We start from the raw sequence: 26,193 nt of genomic DNA, 5'->3' as shown, positions 1-26,193 counted from the left end.
GGTGGGAGGACTCCTTGAGGTCAGGCATTTGAGACCAGCCTGGGCAATATCGTGAGACCTTGTCTCTACAAAATAAAGATTAAAGAATTAGTCGAGCATGGTGGCACACACCTGTAGTCCTATCTTCTTGGGAGGATCCCTTGAGCCCAGGAGTTTGAAGTTACAGTGAGCTATGATTATACCACTGCACAACATAGTGAGACCCTATCTCTTAAAAAAACAACAAAAAGATATAAAGGGAAAACCCAGTATGGGTTGTGCCATGGGAGGCTCCTTAGAGGCACTGATGTTGAACCTGAGACCTGTAAAATTGGTAACAAAAGAGAGACAATAAGGATTGCGGAAGTAGGAGAAGGAAATGTATTAAAACTTGGAGATGAGAAAATGATATAATTGAGAAAGTGAAAAACGATCAGTGTGGTTGAAGTGTAGAATTAAAAAATGGGAATGACAAGAAGTGAGATTGGAGAATAGGGCAATGACAACCACTGAAAGATTTTAAGAAAGGTGTGAAATATTCAGGTCTTCCTGGCTGAAGCATAGAAAGTAGTAGGACAGGCAGGGTGCAGTGGCTCACACCTGTGTAATCCTAGCACTTTGGGAAGCTGAGGCAGGCAGATCACTTGAGGTCAGGAGTTTGAAACCAGCCTGACCAACATGGTGAAACCCCGTCTCTACTAAAAATACAAAAAAGTTAGCCGGGTGTGGTGGCACATGCCTGTAATTCCAGCTACTCAGGAGGCTAAGGCAGGAGAATTACTTGAAGCCAGGAGGTGGAGGTTGCAGTGAGCCGAGATCGCACCATCGCACTTAAGCCTGGGCAACAGAATGAGACTGTCTTAAAAAAAAAAAAAAAGAAAGAAAGAAAATAGTTGGAGAAAGTAGAATAGAAGCATGGAAATTATTCAGCAGACTCTTTCTATAACCCAGGTGAGAGACAATTACTTGGACTAAAGTGGATGAGGCCAGGCACAGTGGCTCCTGCCTGTAATCCTAGCACTTTGGGAGGTAGAGGTGGGCAGATTGCCTGAGCTCAGGAGTTTGAGACCAGCCTTGGCAACACAGTAAAATCCTGTCTCTACTAAAAATACAAAAAAATTAGCCAGGTATGGCGGCATGCACCTGTAGCCCCAGCTACTCAGGAGGCTGAGGCAGGAGAACTGCTTGAACCCGGGAGGCAGAGGTTGCAAGTGAGCTGAGATTGCACCACTGCACTCCAGCCTGGGTGACAGAGCGAGACTCCGTCTTTAAAAGAAAAAAAAAAAAAAAAAAAGAGACAAATGAAAGCAGATGGATTTGATAGATATATAGGAGGTATGATCCATAGGATTTGGTGACTACAAGCTCATGAGAGGACCAGCATGAGAGGTCCATGTCTCTTTTATTCCCTACTATATTCACAGTCTTAGGTATCTAGCACATAGTAACTGCTGGATAAACATTACTAAACAAATAACAAGGAATCACAGATGTTACCTAGGTTTCTAGCATAATGACTGGGTAGAGGGAGGTGCCCTTTACTGAGACAGAAAATAGAGGAGAAGCAGTTCATATAAAATATGTTGAGTCTGAGGTACCTGCGAGCCTCCAAGGAAAGATAATGAGAATCCAGTTGGATATATATTTATAAAGCTCAGGAGAAAATGTAAAATAATGGCAGCCTCAGTGCCTCAGTTAAAGCTATAGCCGATAACTGTCACTTTTAAAGCATACTATGTGAGACATCATCCCAATAATCCTTTTAAATTTCCCAAGGTTACTAACGGTTTTATAATCAAGGGTATCAAAAAATTAATATACCTTCTTGATCTTAAAACCATTAGAAATAATATTTTATTTCTTGACCAAAGTGGTAGTAACTCAAACCTTTGCTTTATAAAAATTCATTAAGTTATACATTTGTAGCTGGGCACGGTGGCTCAAGCCTGTAATCCCAGCACTTTGGGAGGCTGAGACGGGCGGATCACAAGGTCAGGAGATCGAGACCATCCTGGCTAACACGGTGAAACCCCGTCTCTACTAAAAATACAAAAAACTAGCCGGGCAAGGTGGCGGGGATCTGTAGTCCCAGCTACTCGGGAGGCTGAGGCAGGAGAATGGCGTAAACCTGGGAGGCGGATCTTGCAGTGAGCTGAGATCCGGCCACTGCACTCCAGCCCGGGCGACAGAGCAAGACTCCGTCTCAAAAAAAAAAAAAAAAAAAGTTATACATTTGTGTTTTATGTACACTTTTCTGTGTGTTAAATTTTGCAATAAAAAGGGGATTTTTCAGGGCCGGGCGCGGTGGCTCAAGCCTGTAATCCCAGCACTTTGGGAGGCCCAGACGGGTGGATCACGAGGTCAGGAGATCGAGACCATCCTGGCTAACACTGTGAAACCCCGTCTCTACTAAAAAATACAAAAAACTAGCCGGGCGAGGTGGCGGGCGCCTGTAGTCCCAGCTACTCGGAAGGCTGAGGCAGGAGAATGGCGTAAACCCGGGAGGCGGAGCTGGAAGTGAGCTGAGATCGGGCCACTGCACTCCAGCCTGGGCGACAGAGCGAGACACCCCCTCAAAAAAAAAAAAAAAAAAAAGGGGGGGGGGGATTTTTTTAAACCTTCATAAACTAGAAATAAGAAAATTCTTAATCAAAGAAGCTATTGGAAACTAAACACCGTATTTCTAGTAGAAATGCTAGAGACATTCTCATTAAAGGAAAAAAAAAAAAAAAAGACATCCTCTGTCACAATTATTAACAGTGTTCTAAATGTTCTGGTTAAAACTAAAGACCAGAAAATAAAAAAAGGAAGGCATAAACATTGGGATCTTTTCAACAGTGGTGCTGGGACAACTGGATATCCACATGCAAAACAAAGTTGGACCCCTAGTTCACACCATATATAAAAATTAACTCAAAATGTATCAAAGACCCAAGTGTAAGAGCTAAAACTACACAACTCTAAGAGAAAACATACCTGTAAATCTTTATGACTTGGGAATAGGCAATAATTTCTTAGATATGACACTAAAAGTATAAGCAACAAAATTCTCAAATTTTTCTCTAAAAAATTAGAGAAATTAGACATCATCAAAATTAAAAACCTTATAGTGTTAAAGATTTAAACCTTTGGGGCAAAACCAAAAAGAAATTATCAGTGGCCAGGTGCGGTGGCCCACACCTGTAATCCCAGCACGCTGGGAGGCTGAGGAGGGAGGATCATTCGAGGTCAGGAGTTCGAGACCAGCCTGGCCAACATGGTGAAACCCCATCTCTACCAAAAACACAAAAAACAGCCAGGCATGGTGGTGTGCACCTGTAATCACAGCTACTCAGGAGGTTGAGGCATGAGAATCACTTGAACCAGGGAGGCAAAGGTTGCAGTGAGCCGAGACAGTGCCACTACACTCCAGCCTGGGTGACACAGCGAGACTCCATCTTACAAAAAAAGAAAAAGAAATTATCATCATGATTAATAGATGCTAATATACAACTGAAAAATCCAGAGTTTGAGAAAACTAATAACATAGTTCAGTAAAAAAATCAAATAAATACTACTACTTTTTAAAAACTCCTTTTCCTTTTTTTTTTTTTTTTGACACAGAGTCTCACTCTGCTGCCCAGGCTGAAGTGTAGCAGCACAATCACAGTTCACTGCAGACCTGAATTCCCAGGCCCAAGTGGTCTTCCTACCTCAGCATCCCAAGTAGCTGGGACCACAGGCATGTGCCACCAGGCCCAGCTATTCTTTTGTTTGTTTGCTTGTTTGTTTTTCAGAGACAGGGTTTCTCTATGTTGCCCAGCCTCCCAAAGTGCTGAGATTACAGGTGTGAGCCACCTTGTCCAGGCGAAATTGCTTTTTTTTTTTTTTGAGACAGGGTCTCACCCTGTCGCCCAGGCTGGAGTACAGTGTTGATCTCAGCTCACTGCAGCCTCTGCCTCCCAGGCTCAAGCCATCTTCCCTCCTCAGACTCCTGAGTAGCTGGAACTATCCGCACGCACCACCACGCCCAGCTAATTTTTGTATTTTTTCTAGAGATGTTGCGCAAGCTGGTCTTGAATTCCTGGATTCAAGCAGTCCACCCACTTCAGTCTCCCAAAGTGCTGAGATTACAGATAAGAGTCACTGGGCCCAGCCAAAAATTACTTTTCTAATATAAGAAAAACTGATTAGAAAATATAATGAAGGGGCCAGGCACAGTGGCTCACACTTGTAATCCCAACACTTTCGGAGGCCAAGGTGGGTGGATCACCTGAGGTCAGGAATTTGAGACCAGCCTGGCCAACATGGTGAAATCCCGTCTCTACTAAAAATACAAAAATTAGCCAGATGTGGTGGCACCTGCCTGTAATCCCAGCTACTTGGGAGGCTGAGTCAGGAGAATCACTTGCACCTGGGAGGTGGAGGTTTCAATGAGCTGAGATCACGCCACTGCACTCCAGCAGAGTGCATAGGGCGACAGAGCAATACTCCGTCTCAAAAAAAGAAAAAAAAGAAAGAAACTATAATGAAGGAAATGGCATTCAGAATATCAACAATAACAACAACAACAAAATATTGTTTTGAATAATGCACCATGTTTATGTAAAATGTTAACATTCGGGAAAGCTGGGTGAAGGGTATACGAATACTCTCTAAACTATCTTTGCAAATTTTGTAAATCTTAAATCACTTCAAAATAAAAAGTTTATTAAAACAAAACAAGAACGTAAAGAAACAAGGCATAGACTGGGGTAAAATAGCTATAATATATTTATCTGACCAAGGACTTATTCCAGAAAACATCAAGAATGCCTGCAAATCAATAATAAAAAGCAAAAAGCAAATTTAATGTACAAAAGACTTAAACCAGACACACACACACACATACACACACTCCAAATAACTAATAAATATGTGAAAAGGTGCTGAACATCACTAGTCATTGGGGAAGTGTAAGTTAAAACCAGAATGAAATAACACTATACAAACAATGGCTAATATTAAAAAGACAAGACAAAAATGCACTGACAATATTAAATATGAACAAAGATGTGGGCTGGGCACAGTGGCTCATGCCTGTAATCCCAGCACTTTGGGAGGCTAAAGTGGGAGGATTGCTTGAGCCCAGGAGTTTGAGACCAGCCTGAGCAACATAGCAGGACCCTGTCTCTAAAAAAAAAAAAAAAAAAAAAAAAAATAGCTGGGTGTGGTGGTGCACACCTGTAGTCCCAACTATTTGGAAGGCTGAGGTGAGAGAAAGGCAAGAGCCTGGGAGATTGAGGCTGCAGTGAGCCGTGATCAAGCCAGTGTACTCCAGCCTGAGTGACAGAGTGAGACAGTGAGACTCCATCTCAAAAAAAAAAAAAAAAAAAAAGATGTGGAATAAATGGAACTTGTATTCAAAAGAATGACAATATCAAATATCAACAAAGATGTGGAGCAAATAGAATCCTAATTCATTGCTAGGGGTAGTATAAAATAGTACAACCACATCAGAAAGCAGCAAGTTGCTAATAAACCTAAAATTTTATATTCTCAGCCGGGCATGGTGGCTCACGCCTGTAATCCCAGCACTTTGAGAGGCTGAGGCAAGTGGATCATCTGAGGTCAGGAGTTCGAGACCAGCCTGGCCAACATAGTGAAACCTCGCCTCTACTAAAAATACAAAAAATTAGTTGGGTGTGGAGGCGGACTCCTGTAATCCCAGCTACTAGGGAGGCTGAGGCAGGAGAATCACTTGAACCCAGGAGGCAGAGGTTGCAGTGAGCTGAGATGGTGCTGTTGCACTCCAGCCTAGCAACAGAGCGAGACTCCATCTCAAAAAAAAAAAATTTATATACTCTATAACCCAGCAATTTCATTCTCAGGTATTTACCCAAGAGAAATAAAACTAATATGTCTACAAAAAGATTTGTAGAATATTCATAGCATCTTTATCATCTTTATTCATAATAGCAAAAAAAGAAATAACTCAAATGTCAATAATCAGAAGAATAAACTAATTTTGGAATACTTGCACAATGGATTACTACTCAGCCACAAAAAACAACAAACTATGGATACATGAAAAATGAATAAATCTCAAAAACATTATGTTCAGTTGAAGAAACCAAACTTTAAAAGGTACATATTCTATATTCCTTTTAAAACAGCTAAAACTGAAAGAGTGGGATGTCTGGCTTCTGAACAGGAAGTTCATAGCACCAGTGATGAGAGACAGAATTAAATATGGGTGATGTTGAGAAAGGCAAGAAGCGTTTTGTTTAGAAGTGTGCCCAAGGCCAGGCATGGTAGTTTATGCCTGTAGTCCCAGCACTTTGGGAGGCTGAAGTGGGCAGATTGCTTGGACCCAGAAGTTCATGACCAGCCTGGGCAACATGGCAAAACCCTGTCTCGATAAAAAATACAAAAATTAGCCGGGCATGGTGGTACGTGCCTATAGTCCCAGCTACTCCAGTGGCTGAGGTGGGAGGATGGCTTGAGCCCAGGAGGCAGAGGTTGCAGTGAGCCAAGATCGTGCCATTGCACTCCAGCCTGGATGATGGAGCCAGAGTTTGTCTTAAAAAAAGAAAAAACAAAAGGTGTGCCCAGTGCCACACCATGGTAAAGCGAGGCAAGCACAAGAGTGAGACAAATCTCCATGGTCTCTTTATGCAGAAGACAGGTCAGGCCACCGAATTCTCTCACACAGATGCCAATGAGAACAGAGGCATCACCTGAGGATACAAGACACTGATGGAGTATTTGTAGAATCCCAAGAAGCACATCCCTGGAACAAAAATGACCATTGCCAGCACTAAGAAGAAGGCAGAAAGGACAGACTTGATAGCTTATCTCAGAAAAGCTAATAATGAATAATAATTGCTCTCTTATATACACCAGAATTCAGATCATGAATAACCCATTATTTTTGTTGAGCAGTCCTGATTTAATCAAGACTAGCTTGTGGTTAAATGAATACATTTGAGTTTTTTTTATTTTAATAGTAATTCTGATTCAGTAAATGGTATCACTGTTTCCCCCTTCTAAAACTATGATTGGACTTAATTCGTAGTGTTCAACTTTTCACAAAGATTGTGAATGCCATCTTAAAACCTATTGGAGATTGGCTTTATATTCAGATTTATATAACTGGCTATATGAATATATTTAAATACTGGGGAAATGTCTTCACTGTCTCAGAACCAAGCAAGACCCACCTGTGTTCTGTGTTCACATGCCTCTTAAAGGCAAGTACTGAACATAAGGTAGCGATGTCTACTTTATATTTCTGGTCTTAACTATGCCAATTTAATTAGAATTCTCTGTGTCTAAAATGGTTCCTTGGCTAGGCATGGTGGTTCATGCCTGTAATCACAGTACTTTGTTGCAGCTGAAGTGGGAGGACTGCTTGAGGCCACAAGTTGGACCACATAGAGAGACCTCGTCTGTACAAAAATTAAAAATAGCCAGGCAGGGTGGTGCATTCCTGTAGTTGTAGCTACTCAGGAGGCTGAGGTGGAAGGATGGCTTGAGCCCAGGAGGTCAAGGTTGCAGTGAGCCATGATCCTGCCATTGCCTCCAGCCTGTGTGACAGAGTGAGACCTTATCTCAAAATAAAATGATTCTTTTAACTTATTAAAAGGCATTTTATATGGCTTATATATAATATCAAATAAAGAATAGTTAATATTCTTTAAAACAACAACAACAACAAAAAAAAAAACCAGCCAAAACTATTCTAGAATGATAGAAATTATAACAGTGGTGGCCTGGGGGAGGATGCAGGGGTGGTGGGTAGAACTTGCAGGAAGCAAAAATGTCCTATTTCTTGATTTGGGTGATGGTTACTATATTAGGCTATTCTTGTGTTGCTATAAAGAAATACCTGAGGCTGACTAGTTTATAAAGAAAAGAGATTTAATTGTTTCACAGTTCTGCAGGCTGCACAAGGCATGGTGCTGACATCTGCTTGGCTTCTGGGGAGGCCTCAGGGAGCTTTTACTTACGGTGGAGCACGAAGTGGAGCAAGCACATCACAGGGCAAGAATAGGAGCAAGGTTGTAGGGGGCAGTGCCACACACTTTTAAATGACCAGATCTCGGCCAGGCGCAGTGGCTCACACCTGTAATCCCAGCACTTTGGGAGGCCAAGGCAGGCAGATCACCTGAGGTCAGGAGTTCAAGACCAGCCTGGCCAACATGGTGAAACCCTGTTTCTACTAAAAATACAAAAAATTAGCCAGATGTGGTAGCACGCACCTGTAATCCTAGCTACTCGGAAAGCTGAGGCAGGAGAATCGCTTGAACCCAGGAGGCGGAAATTGCAGTGAGCTGAGATCACATCACTGCACTCCAGCTTGGGCAACAAGAGCAAAATTCTGTCTCAAAAAAAAAAAAAAAAAAAAAAGGATCTCCTGAGACTGCACTCACTATCTTGAGAACAGCACCAAACCACAAGGGACCCTCCCCTATGACCCACACACTGCCCACCAGGCCCCACCTCCAACATTGGGGATTACGTCTCAACATGAGATTTTGGGGGGACAGATATCCAAACCATATTGGTTACATGGTTGTATACATTGTCAAAACCCATCAAACTGTAGATTTAAGTTCTATGTATTTTACTATATGTAAAATTTACCTCAATTTTAAAAAATGAGAAAGTGAGGAAAGTTTATCTGAAATTTTTAGATACGATGGCCTGGAAGTGCTTCACTGCAAAGGTGACATTTGCAAGCCACGTGTGTATCTGATGGAATAGCATTCCAGGCAGAAGGAAAAACAGATGTGAGGCCCTTAAGCATCTATTCCTAGCAACTGGAGTTTTTGAGAAACAAGGAGGACGCTAATGTGACTGGAATAGGTTGAACAAGGGAAAGACAAGTACTGAGAGCTAATGGGGGATCAGATCATACAGTGTCTGGTAGGTCATGGGAAGACTCACTAAAGATTTTTATCCTCATCTTAGTCTGAAAGAAAATCACCTAAATGCCTACCAAGAATAAGGCACTGTGCACAGACAGCTTACGTAAAGCTTATGTAAGTAGCAAAACCAGGATTAGAAACCAAGTATGTCTGATTCCAAAGCTCATAATCTTAACCACTTTGCTTTACTAACTCAACATAACAATACTCAATATTTACTGAATGCATACTATCAATATGTTAGAGCTAAAAGGCTTTATATCAGAACTTCCCAATCATTTATTGTTCTAAAATGTCTTATAAGTAGTGTAATATAAAGATCTTCTGAATAAAATTTTGTATTGTATTAAAAATGTTTTGCAACCAACTAAAAATTCAGGATGGGTAAAGTTATATTTGATTCATATGGTTCTCTATATAAACTTCCTAATTATAATTTTGATACAGAAAACTATAAACATGACTTCACTATGTGGAACCACTTATGTTCCATAGTTTTGGTGCATAAAACTATGCACATGGCACAGTACGGTCACTCCATGAAATAGCCCCTTCTCTTGATCTTCCTGTTGAATCATTTTAGCCTATATTTTTATTTTAGTCTACATTGTTTAACATCAGTGAGGTTCTACATTTTGCACGCATATGTAAATGACGTTTTCTATTTAATTTGCTCTAATCGCCCCATAATTTCTGTATGTTTGTCATTAATAGCATTATAATCAATATCATCATTACTAATACATATGGTATTATTAGTTGTTCCTAAATAAAACATAATTTTGTAGTTTCTTGGTTCTTTATTTATTTAATATTCATATATTTTTATTCTATTGCTCAATGTCTGATTTTTAATGCATTTTCTTATCATTACTGTATTAAGAAAATACAACTGATTTTTTTTTTTTTTTTTTGAGACAGAGTCTCACTGTCTCCCAGGCTGGAGTGCAGTGGTGTGTTCTTGGCCCACTGCAACCTCCACCTCCCAGTTCAAGCAATTCTCCTGCCTCAGCCTCCCAAGTAGCTGGAATTACAAGCATGTGTCACCATGCTTGGCTAATTTTTGTATTTTTAGTAGAGACAGAGTTTCGCCATGTTGGCCAGGCTGGTCTCGGACTCCTGACCTCAAGTGATCTGCCCACCTCAGCCTCCCAAAGTGCTGGGATTACAGGCATGAGCCACCAAACCCAGCAACAATGAATTTTTGTATCAAATTAGCAAATATCCTCTAGTTTACCGGGGTATTATACAAATGTCATTTTCTGTGTATACCATGACATGAAGGAGGTAGGAAAGCAATGCTTTAGCTATTACTTCACACTGAGTAGGTGCAGAATTCTGATAATATAAAAATCTCAGCAGCAATGGAATGCTAAAAGAATCCTACCTCTATAAAACTACGTTTCTAAGAGATCTTTTGGGGGAGGCGGGGGCGCGGGGACAGGGTCTTGCTCAGTCACCCAGGCTGGAGTGCGGTGGTGCAATCACAGTTCATTGCAGCCCCAAACTTCCAGGCTCAGGTGATCCTCCCGCCTCAGCCTCCTGAGTAGCTGAGACTACAGAGGTATGCCACCATGCCCAGCTAATTTTTGTATTTTTGTAGAGATGGGGTTTTGCTATGTTGCCCAGGCTAGTCTTGAACTCCTAAGATCAAGCAATCTGCCCACCTCAGCCTCCCAAAGTGCTGGCATTACAAGTGCTAAGAGGCTTTTAAAAAAAATAAAGAGATCTAAATGGAGAGGTAAGCCAGGATTTCAGAAAACCAGCACAACCTAGGTAGAAGACTAAAAGCTTCTGAGTCAGACAGATGTGAGTTTAAATACCAGCATGACCTGTGATCCCTAGGTTAGGACAAATTACCTTCTTTGATTCTTCTTCCTCATCATTAAATGGAATAAACCACCTATTTGGTAGAGCTGTTGATGTAAAGATAATTTTTAAAAAGCAAAATGCATAGCAACACTTGGTATAAAGCAGCACTCAGTAAACATTACTTTTTTTTTTTTTCTTTTTTTGAGACTGTCTCACTCTGTTGCCCAGTCTGGAATGCCGTAGTGCAATCTTGGCTCAACCCCCCAGGGCACAAGCAATCTTCCTGCTTCAGCCTCCTGAGTAGCCACAACTACGGGCAACCACACTTGGCTTTTTTTTTAGACACAGGATTTCCCTATGTCTAAAAATGCCCAGGCTGGTCTCAAACTTCTGGCCTCAAGTGATCCTCTTGCCTTGGCATCCCAAGGTGCTGGAATTACAAGCATGAGCCACTAAACCTGGCCACAGTACTTACAGTAATTTTAACATACCATGAGTTCAACTATGTTAAAATATTTGCAAAAGCTAAGATAGCCTGAGGAAGAACAAAGAGAAAAAAACAGTTAATATGTTAGGGTGGTGTTTGTACTAATTGTTTTCTGTTTTAAAAAATTTTGCTGGCCGGGCACAGTGGCTCATGCCTGTAATCTCAGCATTTTGGAAGGCTGAGGCGGAAGGACTGCTTGAGCCCAGGAGTTCAAGACCTGCCTGGGCAACATAGTGAGACCACATCACTACAAAAAACTAAAAAATGAGGCAGGAGGAATGCGTGAGCCCAGGAAGTCAAGGCTGTAAGTGAGCCATGATTGAGCCACTGCACTCTCACCTGGGTAACAGAGTAAGATCCTGCAATGTTATCATGTTGCTTAGTAATAGACAGATATAGAGATGAATAAGTCAAATGTAAAACCAATTCTTAATAGAATCCTTAGATTAATTATCTTGGAACATGAATAATTACCCCGATGTTTCTATTAATTTGACGTTTTTGAAAGAGGAATAAAACTATAAGGCATCAGACTGGATTAAGAAAATGTGGCACATATACACCATGGAATACTATGCAGCCATAAAAAAGGATGAGTTTGCATCCTTTGTAGGGACATGGATGCAGCTGGAAACCATCATTCTTAGCAAACTATCACAAGAACAGAAAACCAAACACCGCATGTTCTCACTCATAGGTGGGAACTGAACAATGAGATCACTTGGACTCAGGAAGGGGAACATCACACACTGGGGCCGATCATGGGGAGGGGGGAGGGGGGAGGGATTGCATTGGGAGTTATACATGATATAAATAATGAATTGATGGGTGCTGACAAGTTGATGGGTGCAGCACACCAACATGGCACAAGTATACATATGCAGCAAACCTGCACGTTATGCACATGTACCCTAGAACTTAAAGTATAATAAAAAAATAAATAAAATTAAATTAAAAAACAATAAAAAAAAACTATAAGGCATCATCCTTCTTCAAAAGTTCTTCACAAGAATTTACAGCACATTTTGCTTCTTCTCAAAGTACTAATAATTTGCAAATAACTACATTTCCATAGATAGAAAAGAATATCAAGCAGAAATTTGATAAATAGAACATTTCATTATATCTTATTTCTGTACCATGCTTAAGGTATTCCTTTAGCTTTTTTCTAGGCCTCATATTTCTCATTTGTATTAATAAAATGGGCCAGGCACAGTGGCTCACACCTGTAATCCCAGCACTTTGGGAGGCCAAGGCAGGCATATCACTTGATGACAGGAGTTTGAGACCAGCCTGGCCAATATGCTAAAACCCGTCTCTACTAAAAATACAAATATTAGCTAGGCATGGTGGCGTGTGCCTGTAGTCCCAGCAACTAGGGAGGCTGAGGCAGGAGAATCACTTGAACCCTCGAGGCGGAGGCTGCAGTGAGCCAAGATCGTACCACTGAACTCCAGCCTGGGCAACAAACAGAGGGAGACTCTGTCTCTAAATAAATAAATAGAACAAAATAAAATGGCACAGGTGGGCCAAATGCTGTCCTCTAATGTTCTTTTTGCTATAATATCCTGGAACTTCATAATCTTCTCATAAAACAAATGCATAATGACAGTCCTGCAACTCTGTACTTTCAAGTGGTCCTATAATACTCTTTCACCCTAGTGGTGGTCCGCAGAGCTGAAGACATTACTGTCTCTTCTCACAGAGCCAGTGGACCCAAAAGGAACTAGAAATTCACAGGAGAGATAGACAAAACGATTAATGATTTGGAAATTAAATTAAAGAATAGACATGTTTATCCTGATTAGAGAAGGCTAATGACAAGGTCTTGATTATCTTAAAATACACAAAGGTAAATGTGTAGATAATGATCAATACCCTTTTCTCCACTTTTACTATGAACAGATTAATAGGAAATGGAATCAACATGAGGTACAAGCAATATAGACCAGAATATATCTTTAAGATTATGAGTTTGTCAGTAACTGTGGGATGCCTGAGAGCAAGACACAGTTGTATGCCATCTTTGTATCCCAGTATACAACAGCATCTGGCATCGAGAAAGTGCTCAATACAAATGTGCCCCCAAAATTAATAAGAGATCATTTGACTGTTTAAAGATTCAAACTACACACTGGACATGGTAGCTCACGCCTGCAATTCCAGCGCTTTGGGAGGCCAAGCTGGGTGGATCACTTGAGGCCAGGAGTTTGAGACCAGCCTGACCAACATGGCAAAAGCCCATCTCTACTAAAAATACAAAAATCAGCCGGGCATGATGGTGCATGCCTGTAGTCCCAGCTACTCAGGAGGCTGAGGCACAAGAATCGCCTGAGCTCAGTAGGCAGAAGTTGCAATGAGCTGAGATCGTGCCATTGCATTCCAGCCTGGGTAACAGAGGGAAACTCTGTCTCAAACATAAAAAAATAAACATTCAAAATACAGAAGTACATTATAGAGACAGGACAGAACATTTCTCTGGATATTAAGAAAAATGAAGATAACTTTGCATTAAGTTAGGTAAAGTTATTTCCTTATTACAAAAAAAAAAAAAAACCCTTGGGTCTTGGTGATTCTGTCATGAAGTGGCTATACACACACAGAGCTGAAGTAAGGCAGTCTCCATTCTCAACTGAAAACTGGTGCCAATCATAAAAATGTTGCCTGCTTTAAAAAATACCTGTTAAGCACTTAGAGTTCTAGCAGTCAAATTCTCCTAATACTAGCCCTGTATGGCAATTGTGAAGTATGAATGGATGTGGCTCCTCACTAGAGCCCTTGTGCTGTAGGAAATCTTCAACAGGTGAAATGATTCTCAACAGATAGAAGGAATCTTGGTCATCCTTCAGAATCACTTTCCATTACCCCTAGTGATTTATAGTGAGGTGAGTTATTCTTTTGACCTCATTTTTCATGCTATTTACTGTCAAGGACGAACAATTTAAACATGGGAAGGAAAATCAATATAAGAGACATAATCATAAAACAGTGAAGCTGCATTCACAGGATCCAAACACAATCTGTTTTGGCATATTAAAGTCACATTTCATTGCCAGACCAACCAACTTTCAAAAAAATAAAAATCACTAACTAAAAAAAGGAACCTGGTAAAAATGTTGCCAAGAAGCAGGAAAAAAAAAAAAAAGCAACCTGCCTCGCCTGAAATGCCCGCATATAAACACAACAGTTCATAAAACCATACATCTCACTGTGAAATTCACATTCAATTAGAAGAGCCAATTTCTCTTAGACCTCAAAGAGCACAACAGCCAACCAACCCAATCTCCACATGAATGCCCAATGTCACTTCCATTTTCTAAGACAAGCACATTATTTGCCCACAGTTGACTGCCCAAAACTGATGCAGCTAGAATGGACACTCTTCCTATCTTCTTTCTTATAAAGTGGTCTCTTTCTTCTCCTTACATCACCAAGTTACTCTCTATTTTTTTTTAGTTTTCTTTGGAGCCTTCCCTTTGAAGTTTTCTTTCATAATGGACCTTGAGAGTTGGCAGTTGTCTTAGGGAATAAGAAACCATATTACTGAACTGGAATTCTGAACAATATTTCAAAATAAAGGGAATAATATGCTTTGGATATTTGTTCCCTCCGAATTTCATGTTGAAATGTGATCCCCAATGTTGGAAGTGGGGCCTCGTGGGAAATGTGTGGGTTACAAGAGCAGATCCCTCATAAATGGCTTGGGGTCCTTTCCATGGCAATGAGTGAGTTATTACTCTGCTAATTCATATGAGAGCTGATTGTTTAAAAGTGTATGGTACCTCCCACCTCTCTCTCTTTCTCCTGCTCTCACCATGTGATGCACCTGCTCTCCCTTTGCCTTTTGCAATGATTGTAAGCTTCCCGAGGCCTTCGCCAGGGGCAGATGCTGGCTTCATGCTTCCTGTATAGCCTGCAGTACTGTGAGCCAATTAAACCTCTTTTCTTTATAAATTACCCAGTCTCAGGCATTCCTTTATAGCAACAAAAATAGACTAATACAGGGAACTTCAGTTAAGAGTTAATGGTAAAGATATGAAATGACAGCAGAAAAAGTTTACTCCATTGCCAATCACTGAAAAAATTTACATATGAAAGGTACTACTAATCTCAACATTGGGCACCTTGTCAAGCCTTGCAACAGTCAATACACTAAACTCATGTTAACCATTTTATTCACAATTTACCTTTTTTTTTTTTTTTTTTTTGAGACAGTTTCACTCTTGTTGCCCAAGCTGGAATGCAATGGCGCAATCTTGGCACACTGCAACCTCCACCTCCCGGGTACAAGCGATTCTCCTGCCTCAGCCTCCCGAGTAGCTGGGATTACAGGTGTCCACCACCAGGTCCAGCTAAATTTCGTATTTTTAGTAGAGACAGGGTTTCACCATGTTTGCCAGACTGGTCTCGAACACCTGACCTCAGGTGATCCTCCCACCTCGGCCTCCCAAAGTGCTGTGATTACAGGTGTGAGCCACTGCACCCAGCCAATTTACATTTTTTAAGCTGATCACTGGTAACCCAATTAGAAGCTCAATACAAGGAGCTTCTTGTGATGTGATGATAACTAGAATAATTAACTAATTAATTGAATTCAGGTCTAGTCAAGACTGGCTTGAAACTTCAAAATTTTTGCAGGCCATCAATGGCCACTAAATCACAAAGAGAGATAACCTGACATTAATTGCCTTCTCATGGAAGTACATACCACCACTTAAGATGTACTCTTACCAAAAAAACGGAACCTTAATCATCAGATCTAATCTCTAATTACTAGTTTATGGAAAACACGTGTGACAAAAGACCACATTAACATCACAAGCAAGCAGTCAGAAAAGTCTAGGTTGTAGAGAAACTCTAAAAGTACAAACAACCCAGTTTTTCAACAAATAAGGTAAGAGAAAAAATGAGGAGGAAACCATAGATTAAAATACATATCAATCAAAACAGACCTTATTTGAATCATGACTTGAATAAACCAACTGTTAAAACACACACACACACACACACACACACACACACACTTGTGAATAATCACGGAAATTTAAACATTACTAAAATAAAATCTTAAGAAACAAGATTTTGACTTTTAGGTATGCTAATGAAATTTTTGTTATTTTTGTTTTTGTTTGAGACAGAGTCTCGCTCTGTCACCCAGACTGGAGTGCAGTGGGGCAATCTCAGCTCACTGCAACTTCTGCCTCCCGGGTTCAAGTGATTCTCCTGCCTTAGCCTCCCAAGTAGCTGGGATTACAGGCACGCGCCACCACGCCTGGCTAATTTTTTGTATTTTTAGTGGAGACGGGGTTTCACCATGTCGGCTAGGCTGGTCTCGAACTCCTGACCTCAGATGATTCACCCGCCTTGGCCTCCCAAAGTGCTAGGATTACAGGCATGAGCCACCACGCCCAGCCGATTTTTTTTATTTAAAGTTCTACGTTCTAGAGATATATATTGAAATATTTACAAATACAGTATAAGCTGGGCACGGTGGCTTATGACTGTAATCCCAACACTTTGGGAGGGTGAGGTGGATGGATCACCTGAGGTCAGGAGTTCGTTCGAGACCTGTCTGGCCAACATGTGAAATCCTGTCTCTACTAAAAATACAAAATTAGCCAGGCATGGGGGCACATGCTTCTAATCTCAGCTACTTGGGAGGCTGAGACACCCCAGGAGGTGGAGGTTGCAGTGGGCCAAGATCGCACCATTACACTCCAGCCTGGACAACAAGAGTGAAATTCCATCTCAAAAGAAAAAAAAAAGTATGTGATATCTATGATTGGCTATAAAATAATCCAGTATACTGGAGATGAGGATCTATAAATGAAACAAGATTGGCCATAAGTTTATCACTTTTGAGAATTCATTATACCATTCTCTGTACTTTTGTATCTTCTATTTTGAAATATTCCACAATAAAATGCTTAAAAAAAAAGTCACTAGACCAATAAGTCATACAGAAAAGCCAGATATATATATCATGCCAGATATATCATGAATATTTAGAGCATGGCACCAAAAAATAGTTCCCCAAATTTGCATTAGATTAATATTCTAACAGATTAACACTCTATTATAACATTTAAGTATACTAAATATAATTTCTAAATTTTTGTATAAACCTATTCCATAACTACAATGAAGTAGAATATTTCATTAAAAACCACATGCAAGTCAATTTCTAATTCTGAAAACTAAAGCTTCAGCTTTTCTTTTCTTTTACTTTTTTTTTTTTTTTTTTTTTGAGACAGAGTCTCGCTCTGTCACCCAGGCTGGAGTGCAGTGGCGCCATCTCAGCTCACTGCAACCTCCACCTCCTGGGTTCAAGCGATTCTCCTGCCTCAGCTTCCCGAGTAGCTGGGACTACAAGCGCGTGTGCCCACGCCTGGCTAATTTTTTGTATATTTTGTAGAGACAGGGTTTCACCATGTTAGCCAGGATGGTCTCAATCTCCTGACCTCATGATCTGCCTGCCTTGGCCTCCCAAAGTGCTGGGATTACAGGCGTGAGCCACCGCGCCCAGCCAAAGCTTCAGTTTTTCAATTGAACTGCCTCATGAAACAAACATAAACTCTGCATGCCTGATAAAACTTTAAGCTCCCAAATTTTACTCAAACTGGTTACAATCTAAGATCAGAAGTTTAAGAAATAATTTTTTAAGTTACCCTTCAAAAGCAGGAAAAACCCCAACATATTCACAGACAAAAACAAATTCAACAAATTGGGCAAGCATTCAATTAGCAATCCAAATGAGGCTTCAATTCCTTGTCCTATATGACATTCTGGGCCAAGATCTTAATCTGGATTTATTATTACTGTGTTGAACCATTAAAGATTTATTAGAAATCCGCCATCTCTCACCATCTTACAGAAGATATGTATGTAATTCTCCTCCATAAGCATAAAATAGTCTCAAATATTGATAAATATAGTACTCCCCTGACACTCCTCAAGAGCCAGAATGCTAGAACAGAAATCGCTATGTAGCCAATTTCCTATTATAAGTTATAATAGTAACCAACTATTCTGGAGACCATTCCCAAAATTCAATTTAGTTTCTAAATTGTATCTACTGCTAAGTAAAAGTAACAAGAAGCACAGAATCAGATACACAGTAGACACTCAATAAATAAAAGAGAATGGCAGAAGAAACTATTTATTGGTACTAACCTCCCTATCACTGTTCCCCCAAGGCTGCCTTCCAGTGAAAGTGCTAATGAGTGGGAAATGGGCCAAACTAGACTGAGAAGTAAAATAAACTAGATAATCAGCCATCAGTAATAGGGACATAACCTTCTTGCCCCTACTGTCAGGTTTAATATCCTAAAATATTCTTAACTCATGAATAATGAAACCACCTGAACTAGCCAGAATTCAGTTTTTAAAGTGATTTGTTATATATTTTGGGCCCTCATTTAAATTACAATTATATTGATGGACAATCTATATTTTTTCACCCAAAGTCAACAGAAAGACAAGTTATCCTTAATGCAAAAAAACTGCATATAACCTCCACAAAAGTCTTCAAAAATATATCCACTGAAAGTGCTCTTTCAAAGTTTAAATGACCAAATCCAACAGTCTTTTTACAGGCCTTCTCCTCAATTTCCTTTTACACTATTTACCATCCATTCCTTGAAATACCTCAATATCACTGTTTGTCAGTTTTTCTCTGTATCAGTTTCCTATTGCTGCTGTAACAAATTACCATAAACTTAGTTGCTTAAAACAACACAAATATATTATCATAGCATTCTGGAGGTCAGAAGTCTGAAATCATGGCCAGATGCAGTGGCTCACACCTGTAATCACACCACTTTGGGAGGCCAAGGCGGGTGGATCACCTGAGGTCAGGAGTTCGAGACCAGGCTGGCCAACAGGGCAAAACCCTGTCTCTACTAAAAATACAAAAATTAGCTGGTCATGGTGGTGAGCACCTGTAATCCCAGCTACTCAGGAGGCTGAGGCAGGAGAATCGCTTGAAACTGGGAGGAGGAGGTTGCAGTGAACCAAGATTATGCCGTTGCACTCCAGCCTGGGGGTCAAGAGTGAAATTCAGTCTCAAAAAAAAAAAAAAAAAAAAAAGGAAGTCTGAAATCAGTCTCATTGGGCTAAGTTGTCAAATTGCTGGCAGGGCTGGTTCCTTATGTGGAGGCTCTAAGAGAAGAATCCACTTCCTTGCCTTTTTCAGCTTCTAAGGTCCACCTGCATTCCTTGGCTCACAGACGCTTCCTGGAATCCCTCCAATCTCCTGCTTCCTTCATCACATCTCCTATTCTAATTCTACTCTCTTGCCTCCCTCTTATATGAATGCTTGTGATTATGTTGGGCTCACCTGGATAATCCAGGCTAATCTCCTTATCTCAAGATCCTTAAATTAATCACATCTCCAAAGTCTCTTTTACCACGTAAGGTAACGTATTTACATGTTCTGGGGATTAGGACTTAGACATCTTTGGGTCACCATTAGTCATCCTACCACATCTTCTAACGGCTCTAACTTGAATTTCTGCATTCTCTGCCTACCAGCTGTTTGTGTTTTCTGCTCTTCTCTATATATTTTCTCCCCTTCCTCTTTCACACTCATTACTTCAACTCTCACCTTCATGCTAAAATCAAGTCTCTTGTCTCAAGTATGAGAAAACTGAAGCCCAGATAGGAAAGTGACTAGCCTTGAGTCACATAGATGCCTACAGGATATTTACTTACTCATTTATTTATTTGAGACACACTCTTGCTTTGTCACCCAGGCTGGAGTGCAGTGGTGTGAACATAGCTCACTGCAGCTTCAACCTCCTGGGCTCAAGTGATCCTCCCACCTCAGCCTCCTATGTAACTGGGACCACATGTGTGCACCACCATACCTGGCTAATTTTTGGGGGGGTAGGAGAGATAGGGTCTCATCACATTGCTCAGGATGGTCTCAAACTCCTGGTCTCCGGCAATCCTCCCACCTTGGGCTCCCAAAGTGCTGGGATTACAGACATGGGCCACCATGCCCAGCACTTATAGGAGATTTCTACTTGTACGTCTTCAGAGTACCTCACTCTAATCGTTGACTGAATACTATTTCTACCTGAATAACACAATTATTTCATACTCACAAGCTAGAACTGTGCTACACTTTTTTCTCATCTCCATTCACTCAGCTGGCTCTCTCAACTCTGTCTCTCCATTCATTCAGAAATCCAAGTGCCACTTCAGAATCCCAAAATACTGCTGTGGTTGGGTAATGACCCTGCTCAAACCCACAAAAATTCTCTACTAAGGAGTCCATCAAGCCTCCTTGGCCTGATGTTTGATGTTCAAAGCCCTCTAGGATGTCACCCCGACTCTCTCTCGTCTCTAACCCTTCAAACACATCCATTAGGATTTCCTAGTGTCCTCTGCCTACATACCACACTCATTCCTATTTATTCGCCTATGTTGCTTTATCATCCTGGACTGCCTTCCTTTGTCCTCCCACTTAGGAACACATCCTTTCCAGGGCATCATAGAATTTGGAACTCTAAAAGGAATCATTTTTTTATTTATCTGTCTCCAAACCTGACTATTAGTTCCTTGAGGGCAGAAATTATACCACATATATACTCTAGTACAGGCTTACAATCTACCATTTAGAGGTTCAATATTAGCTGTTAATTAAGAATCTAAGAAAACCTCTAAAGAGAAAAATATAGTGGACACATGTAATTAATGGCATATTATTCAAATATCAAAAACTTTACTCTAGGCCCAGCATGGTGGCTCTTGTTTGTTTAGAGACAGGGTCTCGCTGTGTCGTCCAGGCTGGAATGCACTGGCATGATCATGGCTCACTGCAACTCCAGTTCATGGACTCAACCTATCCTCCTGCCTCAGCCTCCCAAGTAGCTGCAACTACAGACATGCACCAACGTGCCTGGCTAATTTTATTTTTTTGTAAAGACAGGGTTTTGCTATTGTTGCCCAGGCTGGTCTCAAACTCCTGAGCTCAAGTGGTCCTCTTGCCTCAGCCTCCATCTATTGTGTTTATAGGGACAAAATAACTGATTAATGACTGTCATGGGCTGAGGGTGGGAGGAGCTGTCTACCAAGGAGCACAAAAAATCTTGAGGGTATGGTAATGTTCTACATCTTGATTACAGTGGTGGTTCCACAACTGTATGCATTTGTCAAAACTCATAGGGTGCTACACTACAAAGAGGGAATTTTATTGTATATAAAGTGTATCTTAACTTTAAAATATTTAAAAAGAAAAAAACAACTTAGTTTTTTGTTACCAACATGACTGGTCCAACTCCTTACCTTTGGCAGAATTGTGCTTAATCCACATGTATTAACAGGTTGCTTATTTCAAAATACTCACGGAGAAGATGATTCTAAAAGCCCAAATGGTGATATATAGTTATTCAGCAGGAGTTTAAGAATTGGGGAGAGGCCAGGTGTGGTGGCTCCCACTTGTAATCCGAGCACTTTTGGAGGCCAAGGGAGGAGGATTGTTTTAGCCCAACAGCTCAAAATCAGCCCTGGCAACACAGTGAGACCCCCTTGTCTACAAAAAATTTTAAAAATTAGCTGGGTATGATTGGGTGTGCCTGTAGTCCCAGTTACTAGGCAGGCTGAGGTAGGAGGATCACTTGAGTCTGAGAGGTTGCAGCTGCAGTGATCCATGGTCATACTACCACACTCCAGTCTGGGTAACAGAGCAAGATCCTGTCACCAAAAAAAAAAAAAGAAGAAGAATAGGGAAGAAATTCTGTGAAACAAATGAAAGTCATTTTTATCTATACTTTCAAAAACAAAAACACACACACACAAAGCTGAATTTCCCAATATGGCTTTGAGGTCCAACATAGTCTGATGCAACATATTAAGCCATTTGAAGAGGTAAGCTACTAAAATGGTTCAGGACAGACGACTATTCTAGATGCACAGTAATAAAGGAGCAAACAGGATTTTCTGAATCCTATGTTGCCATGGGTCCTGACACTAAGCAGAATTCATCAATATTCAGGGTAAGGCAAAAGTAACTTCAAAGGTGGAACTAGGAGAGGAATGAGTAATAAATTTAGAATAAAACAGAAAAGGTTAAAAGCACAAGTTTTATTTTACCATATAAGTTAGCACACAAAATATACTATTTTATATGGAACTGAACACACAGTCATCTTGCTCATCCTCTGTCTCTGTCTGAATGTAAATTGCTCAGCCTATCCTCCTCCCCTCACTTGTTCCTATCTCCATCTCTCTTCATGAGAAATATATGATTTTAGCCTCCCTGAGGCTACAGCGTCAGACTGAGGCAACTCTAGAATGACAAAGGCTTATTCAACCACAAATTTAATTCCAGTCTGAGGTGCCCATGAGGGTCCAAATTTGGACTCTGTACTTTACAAAGACAGTCCGAATTTCTTTTTTTTATTTTTTATTTTTAAATGGAGTCTCACTCTGTTGCCCAGGCTGGAGTGCAGTGGTGTGATCTTGGCTCACTGCAACCTCTACGTCCCGGGTTCAAGAGATCCTCCTGCCTCAGCCTCCCTGAGTAGCTAGGACTACAGCTGTGCGCCACCACACTAGGTTAATTTTTGTATTTTCAGTAGAGACAGGATTTTGCAATGTTGGCCAGGCGGGTCTTGAACTCCTGACATTGTGATCCACCTTGGCCCCCCAAAGTGCTGGGATTACAAGCGTGAGCCACCGCCCCAGGCCGCCCGTCTGAGTTTCTGAGTCAAGTATGGAATTATTCTAATCTCCTTGATAGTCGTCCAAATGAAAACTGATCAGACTGTGCTAAGAGACAAGACCTATGGTGACTGGCATCCAGTATCCCTCACCAGACTCAGCACAGATTTAAGAGTCAATATAATACATGCTGAAGTAAGTAAGCATTCATTTTAATGAATCCTAGAAAAATTTCTTTTCTGAAAGCAGGCACTTGCCTCTTCCAACAGCAATAATTTGGTAGATACAGTTTTGAAGAGCATGTATCTAGGCCTAGAGTACCTAAGATTATAATGCTAAGGATACCAAGATAGGTGCTAACAGTCAAACTTATTCAATAAATAAAAGAAAAAATTTAAAGTACTAGACCACATAGAATTATTAACAAATATTCCTGGCCTTACAATGTGTATACGCAAATGAAACAGAAATTCCTTTGTGAGCAAACAAGTGCTTTCAAGGGTTCTATAATCAGATTAGTACCTTGTTCATTAAGGACTCTAGGACAACACATGCATACACATCAAATCTTAATATAGTCACTGAAATTTAGTCTGCATCAGTTTCCAAGGCTTTCATCAGAGTTGGTCTAACCTTTGAGATACTTCTTATCCCAGTCTAATTCAAGTATTATTAATAGGCCCCCTGGAGCTTGTTATCTTTGACTCAAGCACCTCGTGGTCTCAGCAAAGGCTGCCAGGAAAGAAGGTCTCTAAGTCCAAAAGAAGCATCAAGGCACGACAAGCTGCAGTGCAAATCATCTACTGTGACGTTGTAGGTGGAGAAAAACTGTCCCCCAGTATTATCTGGGGGCTTCTAACATGCCAAGACAATAATCCACAGTTGGTCAAGTGGCCATGGTCAAAAGAGAGAAAAGAGGCAATTATCCAGATAATTTATATCATGCTTGTATAACAGATGGACATTTTAAATAAATAATTCAGATAATTATACCACTCACTCTGCATTTCACAGAAGGTGAATCTGTTGTAAAGTAGGTGGTTCAGCTACCGACAGCTCCAGTCTCACATTTGAAAACAGTCTTTTACGTACCTTAGGAGTTCTCCAGGTCGGCCACGCATGGTGGCTCATGCCTGTAATCCCAGCACTTTGGGAGGCCGAGGTGGACAGATCATTTGAGGCCAGGAGTTTGAGACCAGCCTGGTCAACATGGTGAAACCCCATCTCTACTAAAAATATAAAAATTAGCCGGGCATGGTGGTGAGCACCTATAGTTCCAGCTACTTGGGAGGCTGAGGCATGAGAATAGCTTGAACTTGGGAGGTGGAGGTTGCAGTGAGCCGAGACTGCACCATTGTACTCCAGCCTGGGAGACAGAGTGAGACTCTGTTTTGTTTTGTTTTTTTAAAAAACAACAACAACAACAAAAACTTCTCCAAGTCATGGAAAAACATATTGTAACTCTTTGGAAACTGACTTGCAATGTTCTGAAGCCAATAAAGGCCCGTTGTCTGGATTCAAAGATATAATTTCTCAACAGAAGACCTCAAATCTTTAAGCAGCTTAATTTTTAGCTGAATTTGTCTAGAATTGAGTATACCTGTTCAATTTAACTCCTTGTCAGCCCTATAAATTGAAAGGAACACTTATATTGCATTTATAGATGTTAAAAAATTAATAGCTGTCATCCCCTTCTTCTCTTATTTCAATAGATTACTAAGCTGAGCACAGTGGCTCACACCTATAATCCCAGTAGTTTGGGAGGCCAAGGCAGGTGGATCTCCTGAGGTTGGGAGTTCGAAACCAGCCTGGCCATCATGGTGAAACCCCATCTTTACTAAAAATACAAATATTATCTAGGCATGGTGGCAGGCGCCTGTAATCTCAGTTACTTGGAAAGCTGAGGCAGAAGAATCACTTGAACCCAGGAGGCGGAGGTTGCAGTGAGCCAAGATCTCGCCATTGCACTCCAGCCTGGGCAACAGGGCGAGACTCCGTCTCAAAAAAAAAAAGAAAAAGAAAAACAAGAATTCACCTTCCCAAATAGTTCAGAAATGTAAAGTTTAAAATTTAATGTGGTTCTCTTAGCTTTTATCTCATTTTACATTCAGCTCCTTATTAAGTGGGATATAGATCTCTGGGATGTATATCTGAAAAATCCATGCCTATTGGTCACTTCTTTACTTTCTAACTTTGCACAAATAATTTTCCTGAGCTTCAGTTTCCTCATCTGTAAAATGAGAATAACAACACTACCTGCCATACCTACTTCAAAGGATCACTGCTGAAACTCACATGGGGTAAGACATATGAAATCAAACAGCAAAGCACTCTCCAAATATTGGTTACTACCTTAGATAGGGAAATATTATGAGCAGGAAAAAAAAAAAATGGGTACAAATTAGGGTGAAAAAGTTTCTTCTACCAGAAAGAGAAGGGTTGCAAACATACTGAGAAGTAACTTTAAGCTATTGACTAAATATATTTAGGGAAGTGGTCTGACATAAAGTTGAGTTATTATTTAGAAGTGGATTCTCATGCCAACACATTCACTTTGCACAGACGGCAGAAGAAGAAAAAGACAAAAGATTAAGAGTGGGTGTCCGGCTCTCAGCTCACCAAAATAACTGATGAAGTTCCATTTGAGGCGAGAGAGTGTAGTTAGTCATGGCAGTCAGTAGATAGAGAATACTGCTGCATTAGGTGATGAACTAAAGGTGTCGTTACCAAGCACAGATTATCCACAATCCATATAGTATAGCTATGTATAGGGCATGGGATTTCTATAGAGCGCTTTAGAAAAAAAAATAGAAAAACAGAAAAGCTATTTCATAAGTATCAAACAGACAGAAGTAATTCAATAACTTAGTTCTCCATAGGAAGCTCTCGGGGAGGTAGCACTGCTGAGAAGAAAGTTAAGATACCTATAACAACGAGGTCCGGGGTGTTCTAGGAGCTATAGCCTAGAGGCGACACAAACTGTTTTGAAGTACTACAAATCAACAAAACAAGAGGTGTGGTTTCAGACCTGCTTGTCTTTACCCAGTCTAAGATATTCTATAATGGGGACACACAACAACTGAATTTTCTGAAAGGGCATCAGACAAATGACACTGTGCCTATGAGTGACACGGCGTGCAGGCACGCCAACCAGACATAAGTGAAGATAACTAATCTATAGGGATAAGACCAGGGACAAAAAATCACCAGTAACCATGACAACACAAGTAGGTGGAGGGAAACACAAACACTGACCAAGAAGCGGGGTGACACTATTCCTTCAGGTAGAGAGATCCTGGGATCAGAAAAAGACTTGATTAGTGGAGGAAGCTGGCCAAAAACGAAACCGATTAGCCC

At 40.7% G+C, this 26,193-nt stretch overlaps 1 protein-coding gene across 10 annotated transcripts in view; it reads right to left on the bottom strand.

Moving 5' to 3' along the window:
* PPP1R12B (protein phosphatase 1 regulatory subunit 12B) overlaps positions 1-26,193 on the bottom strand; it is a 235,347-nt gene that overhangs the window by 208,588 nt on the left and 566 nt on the right. The gene's annotated exons all lie outside the window — the stretch shown is intronic.

Source organism: Piliocolobus tephrosceles, chromosome 1, assembly GCF_002776525.5.
Source record: "Piliocolobus tephrosceles isolate RC106 chromosome 1, ASM277652v3, whole genome shotgun sequence".
Taxonomy (NCBI): domain Eukaryota; kingdom Metazoa; phylum Chordata; class Mammalia; order Primates; family Cercopithecidae; genus Piliocolobus; species Piliocolobus tephrosceles.
This window is presented reverse-complemented; position numbering and strand designations above follow the sequence as displayed.